This window comes from Platalea leucorodia (assembly GCF_965183815.1).
Source record: "Platalea leucorodia genome assembly, chromosome: 2".
Taxonomy (NCBI): domain Eukaryota; kingdom Metazoa; phylum Chordata; class Aves; order Pelecaniformes; family Threskiornithidae; genus Platalea; species Platalea leucorodia.
Genome location: NC_138824.1, coordinates 56020531 through 56039127, shown reverse-complemented (window position 1 = coordinate 56039127; position 18597 = coordinate 56020531). Strand labels below are relative to the sequence as shown.

At 37.8% G+C, this 18597-nt stretch overlaps 1 protein-coding gene across 1 annotated transcript in view; it reads right to left on the bottom strand.

Annotated features, from left to right (window-relative positions):
• Positions 1-18597, bottom strand: part of GPC6 (glypican 6) — a gene marked incomplete at both ends in the record, with an annotated part of 769154 nt that overhangs the window by 357484 nt on the left and 393073 nt on the right. The window lies entirely within an intron of this gene.

The window sequence follows — 18597 nt, the reverse complement described above, 5'->3', positions numbered from 1 at the left end:
TGCTCCTTTGATTTCTGCTACCCTGACCTGGAATATATGTGGTCTATACTGCGAACCTGCTTCCCTGAGCGGCTGTTTACCCAATCTTTCTTTGAACTGCTGATAGTAATGAATCTCCTTCCTCCAGCCCCAACTGCTGTATTTAGTTATCATCAAGCACAGGCATCAACTAGAGCTCTAATCTTGCTCTGATGGATGGAATACTAACCTTTCACAAGATTAGAGACACAAGGTGCTCTAGAGATAATAAAATTCAAATAGGTTTATTTCAAAGGGCAACTCAATCTCGATTTTGTTCATGGGTCACTTGACAGATCATTTGCCAATGTAGTTTTTGTGTCCTTCTGCGTCTGGCTTCTGTGCAGTGCTCCAACTATTTCAAATTAAGGGGGCCCCAACAGGCAGAGTTCGGCAAGGGTCTGGCTTCAGTGAAAATAGCAAGGTACTCACTCAGCATGGAGCTGGCAACTTTGCTAGAAGTGCATCTTAGGTGGGTGGTGCTTGGATGGTGGAAAAGTTTTTCTTATCATTTTCAGGAAGGCATAGAAATGACAATAATGATAAGCATCTTGAACACTTTGAATTTTAAACTCCTGTTCGATCATGGAGCAAAAATCTTGCTAGCATCATGACAGCCAGCTGTGCAATATATGCAGTAGCTGTAAGTTAAGCGATTTGTAGGTCATGAGCGACCATTTTTAACGTGCTTGTCAAGCACAACTATGCAAAAGTGTTTACAAATCAAATATTTAAGTCAGGTATCTACAGGCATGAAGATAAGGCTCTTACAGGTGCTGAAAGAAGATTCCTCTAGATGACAGTTTTGGTGTTCAGTGTTACATGCGTTAATTAGGATCCTACGCGGATAAAATAGGTAAAATCTCCTGCAACCTCTAAGGTTGTAGCTTGTACCTATTCAAAAACACCAACTGACCTAGCTCTGTGATTTAATGAAGCAAAATTAAATGATTATAACTAGTCTGCTTAGAGAAAAAATATTATTGAAGCCGGTGAGTATACCTGGCCTTCATTGAGGAGAAGGTTAAAAATAATGAAAAGGCCAGTATAAACCAGACAGCTAAAGCTGCAGGTATATCAACTGCAGGTAAACTACAGCACTTCCCTGAGTTAGCCAGGAGGCTGGAGGCTGGCTTGTGCGCGCGGATGCTAGCAGCTGGACTCCTCGCCAGCAGAGAGAGAGGGAGAGAGGGGACAAAAAGCAAATGAAGCGCTGCAGAAGCGCACCTAAAGGGAGCCAGGAAAGCTCAGAGAAAGTCAGAAGGATGCTGAATACTCAGATCCAGGACAGCACTGAAGAAGAGTATGCTCTAGAAATTAGAAAAAAAAAAATTGCTCAAAAATATTAAACCTTGTCTTTCTTCTACAGAACTTGCTTCTTGTGTATTTATAGGGGTGAGAGTTTAGAATAACAAACCCTTTGCAGGTAAGATGATTGCATTCTTTTAGCTTCCCAAAACAAGGATGACTACATCATATTTAAAATCCAGTGGATGATGAGTTCGCATGATAACTAAGTAGGACAGATTTGATGGAATATGCATCTGAAATGTGTACTGGACTAAGTCTGAAATCTGGAAACTGGAAAATAAAGGTATTTTTTTACTGTTTTTAAAGCCTTAGAAGCACATGAAAAATGCATTCTCATTTTGAATGTTTTAGCTGTGACAGCTCACAAACTAGTCTATTCCTAGAATTGCAATCATATCTCTGGAGTCCATTTACACTGTTCAAATTTCATAATTGAGTGAGTTCTTAATATTTCAAAAACTGTTTCTGTTTTCATAAAGTTTTAATATACACAGTTCACTTGTCATTATTGTCCTTTACAGTAAGAAGCTCTTGAAACTAATTTTATGGTATAAGTTTTTAAAAATGCCAAGAAATAACTCACTACACATGAATCTTGCAATCGATTCAGGAGCTTGTGCACTTAGGTGATACTTTTCTGTGATTTCAGTACAAAATTGGACACTAATTTTCTGTAAATATATGTGAAAGTAATCTTGAGGCATACAAGGTGGGAGGGTGCCCATACCTGAGGATTTAATTCTTTTTGTTAGATGATGTGAATTTTTCAGATAATCATCTGTCTTTGCCACTTCACTGCCAACTCTATCAACCTAGGTGTAATTTTCTACCCATGATAGATGCAAAATGGGCTGTGAAATTGCCACAGGATCATACAGGCTAGAGAATAGAGAATTAAGGTCTGTGTTACCTAAATTGTTCACACAAAAGGGGATTACATCAAATCAAGACCTTTCAGGAATATTAAAGCTCCCCATCAGGTGCCGTGGAGAAGGGTATGACAACTAACAACGCCGGCTGCGGGCAGATGCCGTAACTCTCCAAGAGTCAAGGACTAGGATGGAGGAAAGAGAGATGGGGAAGCAGTCACTGTGATCAGTCTGTCAGACTCATCACCGACTCACCTCAAACGTTTACCTACACGAATTTTAGTGGTACGTTTCATCCCAATAGTATGTCTGCGTAGACTTTTCTACAGGGTTGGAAATCTTCAGTCAATATATACAGGTGAGATAAAAAAGCTGAAGACACATCAAGCAGGACAGGGAATTATGACCATGGAAATAATTTAAAATTATCTCCAGAACAGAGTGTGTATTAAAACTTGGAAGATTTTAGCTTCTAGAAAAGCAGTACTTCAAATAAACCAGGTGCTGCTTCTTCCAAATTATACAAGCAAAAGAATAGCATTTTACTGTAAATCAAAATATGCCACGTAAATGTACCAATACTAGTCTGGTAGGCTTTCAGGAAATATACTTGCAAATAAAAGAATTACGGAGGAGCTCATCCTCTGGTTTAAAGCCAGGACTAGGTACGTGGAAGCATGAAATCTAGCATCAGACCTAGCTCCAAATATAACTGCTGAGCTGAGCGCTCAATAATCTTTTTTATAAAGCCTGCTCTGCAAGCGCACACAAAGAAAAGTCAAAGGACTTAATTTGATTTAAATGCAGCTGCCCTAATCACACACAGAAACAACCGCAATAGTCAGCCTAAGCTCTTTTCCAAAGAACAGTACTTGGCCTAAACCACGTAACATTACGCTCTTCATCGTTAACTTTGAATTTTTTTGCTTTCGTGGGATTAAGTCAGACCCTTAACATTATGTTAATGTAGCTTTTTGTGGTTTAATTACAAGGTTTCCTCTAGAGTGTAACATAATAACAATTAATCAGCTAGTTCTTAACTTCCACAAAAGGAACTGTCATCTGTTATTATCTGCACTGCTAACCCACCACAATGTCAGCAGAACTAAAAACAAACAATTATACCACAAAAGCTACATGCAAATAGCTCAGACTCAGCCCTGAAATTCGCCTTTGTTCATTCCGTTTTACATAAACAACACACAACTAAAAGTATTTAAATGAATACCATGCAGTAGGTATATCCTAGCAACACACAGACTGGCTGACACAAGTTGTGGATGGAAAATCATCTAAAAAGGCAGAATTCGAAGCTGATGCTATTTCAGGATTTACTGCCTTCTTCCATGATATCTAGATGTTAATCCTCTGGTTTTATTTTTAGGTCAGGCTTATTTGCAGAGCCACGCTGATTATACTTGGCAGAAAAAATCATTAATGGATGCAGATAGTAACTGATGTAATAGACTAAAATAATGCATTTTAAATACGTGAATGTGAAATTCAATAAATGCTTGAACAAAAAACATGAAGACAGGATGTTGGAAATTAAAAGCAAAGGAAGAAACAAAAAGTCACTGAGGGCATTTAGCATTTAAAAATACAAAAGTCTCAATCCTATCAGCACTGGAACATTCCCAGGTTACAGTTCTCTCCTTGTTGTGGACTGGGTACAAAGATGAATTATATTTCCAAGTAGGTGGACTGCAATGGGAAATGAGAAGTAAAATTCTGCTACTGTTATTACTTTTCTTCTTCCAGAGAGCAGTTTTCTCTAGGGTGCTGTTCAACTCTCAGAAGTCGCCACATAAAAAATGGCAGTTTGAGTCAACAGATTTGTTCAAGTGACAAAATACGTTCTCAGCACTCTTTAGTCCTGTTAGCCCTGAAGCAATAACATCAGAGAGGGGGGCAGAGAGGGTCGTAGTAACTTTCATTAGGCATGAACAGTCTCTCTCTCTCTCAAAAAAAAAAGATGGTTGATTTTAAGACATAGCTGGAGAACTTGGAAATAATTGGGGATTTCCAGAAACTGCTTCCCAATCTTAGGTATATCTACTGCTATCAATGGCTGTTACAGTACATGTGCAAGCAGATTTAGAGTGTTTAATTCTTTGAGAGCAGTTATGATATTTATCATTCATTATGTTGTATTTTCTTAACGATGTATATCTAAGTACTAAATGCGGGTGTTTTTAAAAATGTTTGGAACATTAGCAGGTACCTGTAACGGATGGACCGTAACACCTGTTGCAATACATTTTTTTATTTGTAGCTACAGCAAGCTTCAAAATTGCAATCTAGTTAACCATCTAGTTAACCTTTCCCTAACATTAACTCTGGTATTACGGATATAAACTCTAGCTACAGCCTTTCTGTGATTGTGGACTGTTCACACCAGCTTTTCAAAGGCATCCCATCCACCCTCTGCTGCACAAGTCACAAAGAAAGATAAATCTCACATTCCAACAACAGCTATCACTTCATTCATCAGTAACAAACACCTGTAGCAGTGGGATCCACATAGACTTTAATTCTTTTTCTGCACCTCTAAATTGCTTGTCATCGTAAGGAAATGACAGCAGTTCAATAAGAGAAGAGTAATGCAGCAAGAAGACTGGAGCCCATTTTCAATGTTTAATTGCCATAAAAAAAGCTAACAAGTGATTAAAAAGATAAATCAAAAGTTTGCAGAAAGACTAAAGTGCCCAGTCAGTTTTATGGTTTCATTTGAGCTACAAAGACGTTATTATACATCCATTTACAAAACAATGAGCTCTTACTGTTTATGAAAGTTTAATCTCTTGGTTTATTGCTTTAATATATCTACCATTGGTAAGGTTTACTTTAAAATGAAATCTCTGACTATATGATGTGGATGTTATTTTTTACATTCAGTCTGCAAACGGAATGAATAACATCATAATTGTACTTATCTATGAAACAATTAAAGTAGGGGTAATTGCTTCTTCTCTCATATCTGCATATAAAGTAAAAGAATTAATATTTTATCATTAGGCAATGCTTCTTGTTAGCACAATATTCTGACATCAATTTTTTGTTTGGCCACAGGCATTTGAGCAAATGCTGGAAAAAGTTCTGCCGAACCAAAATGCACATTACCAGTAAACTTGTGCTTAAGAAACACATCACCTTAGGCTCACACATCTGATAAAACTTTGGCTGCTCAGATAACATCAACAACAACAATAAACAAATACAGATGTCTTAAACCACTAAATTCATAATTTAAGGAAATAAACAAATAAATGAACAAACATAGAACTGATGACAAATTGCTGTCCCTCAAATGATATATCTAGCCTAGATTGAACTAGAAAATGACAACAATCCATTACTATAACAAGTAATTGTAGCAGTTGTTATTAAAGAGGATTTTAAGCATAGGTTTAAAAAGCTTGGAAAATAAACTGTGAGAGTGCTTTCACTATTGTAAACTGTCATATCATTGTCTGAAAAAAACCAAAAAGCGTCCAGAAATTTATTTCCTTTTCTTTCCTACCTTGTCCAAGAAGGCATTGACCTTGGCAGTTGCATTGATTTTTATTTTATTTTTTATCCACTATTTCAGGAAACTGCTAATGATAGGCTTTTAAATTCCTGAGGTGAGTCTTAATGATGTGATGTGGGAAACTGTCTCTCATGCACCTTGAGGATTAGCTTGGGGAGGACAGGGAGGCTCTGAAGGACCAGAGAAGGGAAAAAGGAAGCTGCTGGTCCTCTAAAGTGCCAGAAACGTTTCCTACCCTTCAAAGTTATCAGGTCTTTTACTCATTTGCTGTCTTATTCTGCTTCTCATTTGCATACGAAGCCCTGTGGCCTGAGTTTGGTTATCTTTAACACGCATGCTATGAGGTCATCAACACAATCTAAAACCTCAGTGGTCTCTTCACTTTGCCATGTGGACACAAAGCAACCATTCTAGACCTCTGCCAAGATTTATTCCCCATATACCTACCAAGACAGAGTTTCAGTTCCCCATGCTTCTTCACCAGGAATGACAGAATGATTATATGGGTTTTTCAGACTGAGGGCTACAACCAGGGTAGTAGCTCACATACGCATGTAGTATAACAACGCAAGCATGGTTGATCAGATATGGGTTGGGGATGTAGCCGTTGATATCGAAGGCTGGCCCTCTTGTTGTCTAATTAGACTTTGCATTGAAGATGTAGGTCAACAAAGTGTGGGGAGAATGAACTGTCCCCAAAGGTGAACTTACTGTGCCTATGGTTAAAAAAGACTGTCATGTATCAAAAGAGATTAAAAAAAGGACCAAAACCCAACACCTGGATACATTCATCCACAACCTGGAGTTTTCTTAGCAGTTTTACTAGTTTTTCACATTTGGCCATTAATGAAATATATATAATAATACACACTTTGGATAACCTTTAAAAAAAGTTGGACTGTGTTAGCAACTCGTGGCAGGCCACAGAACTAATATAATTCTCTTCCCTGTTCCTATTTATTATAAACTTGCTCTAGCAAGCTCTAAAGGCAGTGCCTGTTTGTGAGTGTCTGAATGGTGAGAACAAACACATACTTCAGTAGACAATTCTCATAAAATATGCTTAACTGCTTGTATTGCTAGCATGATCACTTTCAAATGTGATATAAAAATCAGATTCTCTTAATTTTGAGTAGAGCACACAGTTTTCTTTTCCATGAAAGCTTGCTAAAAATGTCCACAATGCAAGATGTGTGTAGACAGAAGGAAAAAGAAAAGCATAAAGAAAATAAAATGTAAATGTTTATACCAAATTGTAGCAAGAAGATAATTCACACAGTCCTTTTGGAGCTGGAGGTGTGGAACCTTGACAGAAAGGTTACACCCATCACTGTTCAAAACAGTGAAGATCACCATGAAGTAAGAAGCATCACACTTACTTTTTAAAATAAGCATGTGATTGACCCTTTCCACACACACAAAAATAACCCCCCAAAAAACCCATGCCACAAACAAACAAACCAGCAAAAAACAGGAGCTGAGGAAGAGGTCCAAATCCACCTGAACTGCGCAGAGTGAGTCATAGAAATCGAAGCACTTGATACTTTCTCATTTCCCTTTCAGCAAGACTTCTGACATTTCACTCACACCATTAAAGAAGCCAGTGGTGTAACATTATGTGGCACTACAACTTTGGGGAAAACAGATAATAAGCTACTGATCACCCTGACATTATTATATACCTTCCATGTTATGCTCTCATGTATGCATCTTTATGCATGTGCTAATGTAACTTTTAAAGTCACTGTTACATATTTTTATACACACTAATGTACTTAGCCACAGCAATCTGTAGTAAGTGTGCATAAAATACAGAACTGTGCATCAACCAGCATATTTCCAGATCTTTCTCATGAAACCTCAGAAAGTAATAAATCTATGACTGTTAAAAATAGACATGATTACTGATTCATTGCCGTCTTTTAAGACTACCATTACTTAGATCCACACTTGTAAACTTTAAGTGCAAATCTATTCATGCCACAATAAAAATAATGGTAAAAATCTTGACTTAAACTCACCACCGTGGAACAACATGCATTGTAGGCCTCTTCTAACTGTATAGCCTAAAAAATTAAAAAATGCATTCCTTTCCAGAAAATTGCCTGGTTGGCAAGAAGATGTTTATTCCTACAAATACATAGTCAGAATTTCTGACTGATCCATTATTTCATAATAGCCATTTTACTTCATTCATCACCACTGATGGTACTTTAAATATTTATAGTCAGTGACTGAATGTTACATTTTTATTGAGTTCTTAACCTCTTATGAGTCTCTTTTCCTTTTTTGTTCTAAATGTTTATTTCCTTAATACAGCGCTTCTAAATTGTCTCTGGAGAAATAACTAATGAGTGCGATACAGAGCAGCACTTCCCTAAGCTGCTCTCTATTATAGTTACAAAGCATCCAAGTTACAATGACCAGCTTGTAAACACGAAAAAAAAAAAAAAAGATAAAGCTAGTAGGGTTGAAAGTAGTAAAACCCTATTTTTTTAGTGATAAAACTAGTAAAAACCCCACAAACTTTCCTTTTTTTTTTTCTTTCATAGCAGAATTTACCCATGGTCAGACACGTTCAGCTCGTGTAAACTGTGCTGCACGGGAGAGAAGTCTGCATGGGTGTGCAAGTGTGCACCCCTTCACTGACAAGGTACAAAGGTGGGTGATGCTTGTGCTAATTCTGTACAGCTCATTAAAGACATGGTTGCTCTCTGACTGATCTAGAAATGCCGTTTTCACTACTTTGTCACAATTCATGACACGGAAGCACAGGTAATACAGTACTCACTTTCACAAGTCTTATGTTTACACTGCAAGATAAAGAGCGAGTTTGGCAACAGACTTAGATGTGCAGCAGACTCCACCCCATTTGATTTGTGACTCAAACATTTAAAAGTCTGGATTCACGTCACCTAACTTTGGATGCTGTCAGTGCTAATAACTGTATCCAAATTGGTCACAGTAGGGTCCCTTTTTAGTTAGGGAATAGGATTAGTGCTTCTTAGAATACAGTTGGTTTGACCTAATGTGGAGTGCACATTAAGGACATAGAAACTGCACCCTGAAGTGCTTGTTTCTCTTCATTGACTATAAAAATACCAAGAGAGACTAATACAGATGATGATGTCTACGATGTATACGGTCACGTGAATCACACTCAGAGTGTTTGCTCTCCCTATTTGAAAAGCTAAGCTTGTGATTACCTGCCAGTTAGATTGTTCAGCCCTTTTAATCACTTGATCTACCCAGATTGCTCAGATAAAACTTGGGCTTATGTTAAGGGGCCAAGCGTTCCCAAATTTGCCCCTCCAAGAGGGTTTGGGAGCTTCATGCCATTTATATGAATTAGAATAGAAAAGAAATACTCAGCTACTACAACAGTATTTTTCTCCATGTGTTGTCATTTCTTATTATCTATATCAGTCTTATAGTACTTATATGATATTTAGTCTGCATATTGCATGAAATTCTTCTTCTACCTCCTAAATAAGCATAATATTATCATCGATGATGCTAGCCTGAAGGAAAGTAATTAATACTTTGCATTTATTTACTGTTTTTCATCCAGAGGTCTTAACGCACTTTATAATCTGTTTTCAACTATGTGAGCTTCTGAGGCATTTCTACAGAGGAAAAAAAAAAACCAACCAAAACAAACCAAAATGGCAGTTTGGCAGTTCTGTATGTTGTTTTTATGCCGTTACCATTGGAGTTTGATTCTGGCAATCATATTTCTGGTAAATATTTCTAAAGATGAGAATCGCATTCCTGATAAATATGTCTAAAGATGACAGGACACATTGCAAACCCTGGGAGATGAGAAAGGCAAGTAGGCATGTGCTAATTGGTTTGACTGACCAGCAAGTCATCTTCTATGACATGAGCCATTCCCTCCAGGGAAGAGAAACATTACTTCTAACTTCAGGGTAAGTATTAGATTTGGGATTTTCCATAGAACAGACCTTGTCATCCTATAGCTGGAGAAGCATAGTGGGTGACAGTAATTTCAGAAAGAAACTGTCAAGCAAGTGTTCTGCTGGGGCTGGCTTAAAACAAGGTGGAACTTAGTCTATTGGAGTTACGTTTGTGTGAACCACTCTTGTAATTGCTGATTTGATGGCTGATAAAGAGTCCCAGTGGGCAGCAACAAGCTGGTGAATCATAGCTGTCTCCTGATGTTCATCTGATTATAACCACAGCTTATGAATGTCATAATTCCATTTAGGGGTTATTTGCTAGTTAGGGAATCTGGTTTTCTATTAAAATAAGGACAGGCAGAAAGGACCATTGGAAGGAACGTGCAATGAATGGATCTCATTTATTTATGGTTGTCTTCTCAGCACTTTGAAAAGAAATATAATAGCAAATTAAACATATCAACAAGGGATTCATTGGTCATTTTAATGTGACCATTAGGATAATCAAAAGAACAGAGAACCCGTCATACCACAGGACACTAAAAGAGCTTGTCATGCTTAACCTAACATTATGAACGTTGGGCCGGGGCCAGATATGATTACTCTTTAGTACATATGAGTGTTAACCACCAGGGAGAAAAAAGAGCTTTTTAAGATGATGGATAAAATAGGCATAAGAACAAAAGGACATTAATACAGCTTGTCTAGGAATTAGATGATCTCTATTACAATAGGGAGTTTCTGCAACAAATTTCCAGTAAAAGTAACTGGGCAATAAAGCTGAGGAAGGCTTTTAAGTAGAGAAGTTCATGCTGTAGACATGGAAGACCTATGGGTTTTGATTTACATTGAAAATTGGTGAATATTATCTATATAAAACAATCCATTACAAATGACTAAAAAAAAAAAAATTACCCTCAGTCATTAATATAGTGATGATTTGAAAATACTGGCAACAGTAAAAGCTTACACACACAGAAGAAAGACAATTTTGCAGTCTAGTTACCTTTCCTTGAGTTAGCAGAAGACAGTGATCACTTAGCAGACAAAAACAGATAGATTTTTTTTAACTCATTAAATTGTAATCGATAACACTAAAATATTTTTTCTATTTCTGTAAATACTTATAACAATTTAAAAAATGAATGATTTGTCTATGACAACAAGAAATAAGAGATACAGAAAAAAATAGAGCCAGTTTTCTAACTTGTCACTTATGATGTTAACACAGATTTTATTTACACTGAATTGTCCTTATTTTACAAAACATATTTCAGATACTTAGTTTACAGATAAAATAATTTACAAGAAAAAACCCCACATTTTTGTAGGTATAAGTGAGGCAAAACATATTTTAGAAAATTTACCATTTCATAAAATATTCGGTATCAGTATCAATTACTTTTTCAATAACGCAGCATCACCATGTTTTTCTAATCTCTTTTGCAGGTGAATCCCCTCTTTTTCTGCCCTACAGTATTTACTTAAGCCACCTTCTGCCATAACACTGGGCATATTGATAGCATGCTCAAGTGATCTCATCCATATCTGGTAGGTGACCTATGGGTCTCACTTACTTTTCCATCCATCCAAAACCATCAGTACTTGTAAGAGTTAATACTTGTGATAAGTTAGCAGATTGCACAAGGAAGAAGTCTGTGTCTGTCTGGGGACACTACATTTCAGGGGTGAATCTACATTAGACGTTTTAGTTTGGATCAGGCATGCACTTTTGGTGCACTTAACCATGCTTTCTTTCACATGGCAGGATGGTCTTGGACTGTGAAATGAGATTCCTTTGAAATGAAACCAAACCAGATGATGTTCTCTGCGAGCATAGCTAATGTTCTCCAACTGGTAATGGGACCTCCTCCAAGAAAACAGCCTTTTACATTTTTTAGGTATGTAACTAAATTTGTATATTTCAAGTACATTTTTGCTGGAAGATGTTAAGTTACCACAGCATGCAAGGAAAAAAAGATACAAAGAAGTTGCAGTAGGAAAAATCATCATTTAGCTTCAGGAACTGTGAAAAACATGTGTAATTAGGATTTTAAAACAGTGCGACACCCTATGAGAAATCAACAGCAATTGTGATGCAACATCTGGTTCTTCCAAAGACATACATCGCAAAACAAAAGCTACTAAGAATCATAAAATGTAGACAGAATAGCAATGAACAAGAAGGAAAAGAGACATGGATTAGTTCCTGAATTTTACATTTTTTTGAGGTTTGGGTTTTTTTCTTCTGTAGCACAAAGTCAAAGCTTAGCACAAGAAATGTCTAACGCTATACAAATTTTCTGTCTTTTTAAACAATTTTTAAGCTTTGTGATGCATGTTACAGATACCTGTTTATCATTACTAAGTATCTCTGATGTACTATCACGAGAAGCCAAAAAGCCCGGATCTCTGACTGTGTGGTTAAAACCAGAAGCACTTAGGCAGCCCACGTAAGCAATGGTGGTTTAAAATTTAAGGAAATGGTGATGACTACTGATTTTGTCTGAGATATAAGCTGTAACTATGGAAAGGCCTTTTATGCTGGAATTCCATACGTTATTTCAATTACCATTGGGTCACTGTCTTCGGAGAAGATAGTAACTTGCTACATTACAAGAGTGAGTGAAATCACAGTAACTGGATAGGAAAAGGATGTTTCTGTACACTTCGAGGGCATGTATTGACCGTGAAAAGTCACAACTCATTCCTTCAATGGATGTAGGTATGGGAATCCCATTATATGCAGCATTTCATCTTGCTGCCCCTCAGTACTGAATGACTGTTGGTACTACAGCATGTGCAGTAGGGAATAAATACCTCTGTCTCATTTTAAGCAACACCAGAGAAAAACAATGATGTTAGATGTTGATGTAGTAGCCTCAAATGTAGGTGCTGAAGGCTGAAATCCTAGTTCTTACTCTGATTTTCTTTGCAGCTGTGACTATTTAAAGATATGAGCACACAATCTCCTGCAAGCAGAGTCAAGTGACGTCTGTCTGCATTTTGGTTTGGCAGATGCTGTAGAAGCAAAGTACATTAACTTTTCCTAAAGATCCCACCAAGGAGGGTATTTGTAGGTCCAGCAGAGTGAGGTGTCTGCTTGCAAAAGAACTATACTTAATGCTTTAGTTTCTCATCAGAAAAATGGGGCTAATCAGACTGCATGCCTCAGAGAACATTTGAAAGCCTTAACAACACACCCAACCAATCTATGAAGTACTTACATATTATAGTGACAGAAGCCATAAAGTATACTTCAGGAAGCTAAATGTTAAGCACTATAAAAACATTTAATTTAGCCAAGCTTTAACATTTTTAATATAGCTTGGGGAAGGAACAACAAACAAATTTGGACCTTGGAGTAAAACACAGCACAAGATTTATAGCACTTGTAGTGCTTATCTGTTTCTTCTGATGCAAAATCTAACAGAATTGGATTAAACATTATCACTTGCTGTTTAATTTTGGTTTTACAAAGTGTTGGTTGCTTGACCTGATTTTAAAGGATTTAAAACTCAAACCTCTTATCCTTAATAGTGATTCTAAACTTCATAGCTTTGAAGGAGGGAGAGGAAATAAGATCTGCTGCAGTCATTGAGATTAGCAGTCGCAGTAAGTATTCATTCCTGTCATGTTCAGAAAGACCTACACGGCTACACACTGGGAAACATTACGTGCTATTTTTGCAATTGAAAATTGAGAATTAAACAGGTAATTAGAAACTTAAGCTGTCCTGCTTGGAATGAGATGTGTACAACAAGAATAACAGAAAGATCTCAAGGTTCGGGTTAGATAAATGTGGGAGAATAAAATAGAATACTTAGCCCAATATTTTCTGAAATGCTACTTAAAATTACTGTGGGGAAATAACAACCCTGTCTTGGTAGGAATCTTTTTTTTTCATTTTACTCCTACTCAGAAATCAGAAGCTGAAAGCAGTTATTTAGGACTTTTGTTCTTAATAGAGGGGGTTAACTGGTACTCAGAGATGGGGGGAATTGTTTGCATTAGCGAAAGAAAGACATAATGACTAGTGCTTCTTTCAAGAGTCCTGTTTGTTTATCAAAAATGCGTGAGCTTCTGCAAGCACCACAGGGCTCAAAAAGCACAGAAAATGGCTTTGCTTACAGAGCTAGGTGTCTTTATCTGGTCGCCATCTCCACTTGAAAGCCTCCTTCTCAGCTTTTTCTTTGCAGTGTGTTAAACACACTTCTCTGCAACTCTTAGTACTATCTTTCCTGAGTGAATCTGTTTTAAAATAGGTCATTTTTCCAAGTTAATATCACTGTCCTGTAAGGATTTTTCCAGTCCCTCTGAAAAGCACTGTGTTGCAAACAGCTCATGGTTGGTATAAAATGGGCATTCCCATTTCCAGTTCAAAGTTTGAACTGGTAACTAATCCCAGGCACATTCCCTGTGAAGCACAAGTCGAACAGTAACTCCTAGCTCTTAAATATGCAGAATATTAATCCTCACTTCTGATTTAGAAATATAAATACTGGATAAGGCCCTGTCCCAGGTTTTCACTAATAAATTCTTATAATGTCATTGTGAAGTTGAAAGAAACCATGAAGTTTTAAGGGGTGAGCTAGGGAGTCAAACTGCAGACCCATCTACAAAGATCATCTGAACTGGGTTATTATCAACCCTTAGCAAGAATCGCATTGCTTCCAGCGAAGGATCAGATTAGTCTTGGAAACGATAAGTGCTTCTCTGGTACTTGCTGGCCATAAATTGATGTGAAGAACTGAAACCCGGCCTAGCAGCAGCAAAGAACAGCGTGTCCTTTCTTTGGATGGGGCGGTGGTGGCAGAAGGCAGCAGGAGCTGGCTTCTCACATGGATATTACCTGGAAAAACTACCCCCATTCCCATTTCAGTATCTGACTTTGGCTGCTCGTTGAAGTTCTCCAGTTACTAGGCAGAGGCATCAAGCCTTTCCATGAAGGCTTCATATGAAGGATAAGAAAAAGAAAGGAGGGAGAGACAGAGACAGTGGGAGAGAAGACGGGAGAGAACTGGAAGGGCGACATGCCATGTAGGAAAAGAGGCTGATGAAAACAAGCGAGAATCACAGGAAATTTAAAACGTAGAAACACAGGCCAGCAAAATATTAAAAATATTTCTTTTAAAATATGCATTAACCCCCTAACTGGCATGGGACACTTCGGGACTGTCTCACTTCTTTCACACGACGAGGAACTGGCCTGGGCGAAGCAGCTTTGGTGGTGCATTTCACTCGAGACGACAGCGAACAGCTAATCTTCTCCGAGCCTGCTGCAGCGAGGCTGCTCAGCCGCTCCTCGCTTGCTGGAGCTGGGTTCTGCTTTCCTCCCTTGCGGGAGAGAAATCCTTGAGGAAAGCCGTAATTCACTCTCAGTGATCATCAAGCAGCAAAATTTGCTTGTTACCCCTTTGAAGGCGCTTAACACTTCACTGAGAACTGAACTTCTGGCCAGGCCAGAAAGCAATGCAGCATTCGTTAAATCCTTAATCACTGCCATTTTGAAACAAGATGATTGCCCTGAGAAGAAACAGAGGAGAGGAGAAAAGGCTTTTCCTAGTGGTTAAGCCCGAGAAACAACAGCTGTGCAGTGAGAGATCTTTTTTTAAAATTATTTTTTTAGTTACATAAAATTTCTTAGCTCTTTTGAACACAGTAAATCTACAGTATGGTACAGGAAGAGGTAACATGATTGGGCACATGTTCTTAAAGTGAGACTAGGGAAAGATTATGTCCTCCAGTAAGGAAAAAAAGGGGTTGCTCATCTGTTGGATATTGCTTCTTTATTTCTCAAGGAATAGAGGACTGGTGCCGGGATATCGGTTTTTCTGTACCACACTCTGCCCCATCTGCTGTATTTCACAAGACATTATTTTACAGGACACAATCAACATCCCTAAATATAGAAATGCTGTAGAAAACACCAACAAAAAAATGAGTTTGAGAGCTTTGTTTTTGAGCTGGCACCATATCCAGAACGCATGTATTAAACATCATCATGTATTATAAAAAGAAAGAATGATCCCAAAACTTCACAGAAAACAAAATGCTATTTACTGCAAATTTCACCAGTATTAAAATATCTTCCTCCCAGTTCCTGAAAACTCACACGCAAGAAAGCCTCTGAACTTCTACTTTTGTCAAAGTTCTGAAACTTGAGGCCCATTGTTTTAACAACTAATTTCCATGTCTTTTATGAAAACACATCTTTCCAAATGTCCTTGTTTTTTTATAATTTCGCGTTTTATAATTTAATTTTGAGCTTATTCAGCAGTCAACAAAATACAATTTGCATTATGCCTTTTCCCTCAAATTCCTGAAAGCTAACCTTGTCCTTTAAAAAAATCAATTTATATGTAAATTATCCCATATCTTTCTATAGCCTTAAATATTTCTCCATTCAAATCTTTTCAGCACAGATCCTCAGTGTACCTGAACCCACACAGCATGCATTGTTTTTGATAATTCCAGTTTTCTTCCTTTCACCAGTTGCAAGACTTACTCAGCGAGGGAAACCAGCAAAATTACCAAGGCAAAAAAAAAAAATCTCAACATTTTTTCTTTAATGTAAACACAGCTGAAATGCATGTACATAAAGGAGTGAAATGGTCACTAAGTCCTCTCAGCTATTGATAGTAGAATCCTATGAAACAGGCAGCACAAAAGGATCTCCAGTTGCACATCAGATCCCACATTAAACACTAGATGACAGTCAAACTTGATAGCATACCATCTAACCAAGTTACCCTGAAATGAGCTCCCATGTATTCAGAGATTCTCTCTTCTTTTACTATGAGTAGAAGTGTTGATTTCTTTGGTTGCAGCTGCTCAGACTCCAGTTTCTAAGGATTTGAAAACTAGAATGCCGAGTTGTGGAAAATCACTAAAAGTCCACTTCAAGATAAGATATAAGGTTAGAATGATACGTTTTCTTAAAAATATAAACTCCAATAAGAGTACAACATTTACAAAAATACAAAATAACAAAGTACATTACGAGGAATGTAGTAATATAGATTTTCTTTAGTTCTGCCACACTTCAAGTAGCTCTTGACACTGACTAATTTTCATTCCACGTATTTTGTTATGTGATGATGCACATTAGAAAATGTGTTTATGAACTGTGTTCCTTTCCTTAGTTTTCCTAAAAGCAGGCCCAACCTGTGTTTCCCTTAGTCGTGGTGATTACAGAGCAATAGCCATAGGCAGCAGTACCGTTAAACGTTAAAGGGATTTTGTAGGGAATAAGGTATTATTTTTCAAGTGCTCTGTGGTCCTCCTTTACTAAAGACACTATAGTAGTTATTAAAAAAAAAATCATATTCTATGGATTTCTTACTTGAGGGTTTCCTACTTGGAAACTGACCTTATTTCCATTGTTCTTAAGACGATCTCCATTTTGATACAGGCCTCCAATATGCATCAACCCCAGGTCTCCTCTCTTCTTTTAGACACATTTACAGAAGGTCTGGACCAGTAGTGATAATACTGCACAAATAACGAACCCTCAGGGGTGGTGGAGTAGCAAGTTATCTGAAATTTGTATAAGTCGGGTGGTCAGGACTTGAGACAAACCCCGCTCTGCACAGACCCGGCCGTACATTCCCTGCCTCAGGAGTGCCTTGGGTGACAAGAGCCTCAGAAGAGGAGGACTCTGTCTTGGTTTCTGGTGGAGAGAAGGGAGATCAATGGAAAAAGACCTAGGATGTGTTTATTTTGTATGCTCCCTTCACAGAGTTAGAAAAACACGTTTGTAAAAAGGGAGATGAGATATATATTGTTGCTCTTGTCTTGTGGAAAGAGGACTACTACGAAGGAGGAAAATTTGCAATTACCAGCACATGGTCTTCGTCAGCTGGCAGTGAGTGGTCAACCTACACTAAGATAGCAGTTTTCAGCACTGGAATGCAAAGTTTAGAGAGAAATAGGAGAGAGACAGAAGTTGCTAAAGATGTTCCTGTAACCTGAGAAACTGCCCAATTTTCTACACTACATATGCTTTTAAAAGAGCTGTCGTAACACAAGTGTTAGCCCAGCTGCCAGGGTTTGCTGGTGCAGGTAGAAGAGCAAGAGAAGCAGAGTAAGGCACAGCCAGCGCACCAAGGAAAGGAGTACAGGGCAGCATAAGGCACCAACAGGGACAATTCGTGGAGGGATGAGCAGTGCAAGGCATGGCAAGTGGGAGCCACCAATGAAGACATGGGAAGGGCTAGCAAAACCAGACCACGCCAAAAGGTCTATTCAGTTTAAAATGTGCTTTGCTAATCAGCAAAACTGAAAAATCTTAAACTGTGAGTGAAGGTTGCAATGAGAAAGGGAATGCAACCAGCTAGCTCAGAGGGAAGAACTGAAAAACTGTCACAGTTCTGCTTTAAGAGCTAATTCTTGTTACCCTTTCTATTCATCTCATTAGCATTGCCTTCTTTAATGAAAATATGTTTCTTAAGCCGGTTCATTGATATTTCTGAGTGGGCAAAAGTATTTCACTTGTCATCAAGAAAACTTTATGGCTGCAAGCTGATGTTTTAAGGAGATGATACCCATCAATCTGAATGCTTCCCTCACTGCTGTGAATCAAATCTCAGCAGAGAGGAGTTTGTAGATGCAAGATGCTTTGTACAGACAAGAACTGATATGAGCTGCAAGAGCAACATCCATTTCTATTATATGAATATTAATATTAATGTTATGTGATATCATATTGTAAGTACATTAATTTAATGGGTTCAGTCTCAGATGTCATTATGTTTGTCTGCCCTAGAGTATTCAAATAACTTAAATATTCCGTCTTGATAGATGCTTGGCAACATTAGAAAACAGTTATAGTGTCAAAAGGTAAAGATGTAGAACGATATTTCTTCTTTTCAAGGTTCAAACCAACTGTTCTAAAGGAGAGCATGAACAGAAAGTGCTTGGCAGTGGCCTTTTTCAGTCGGCGTCT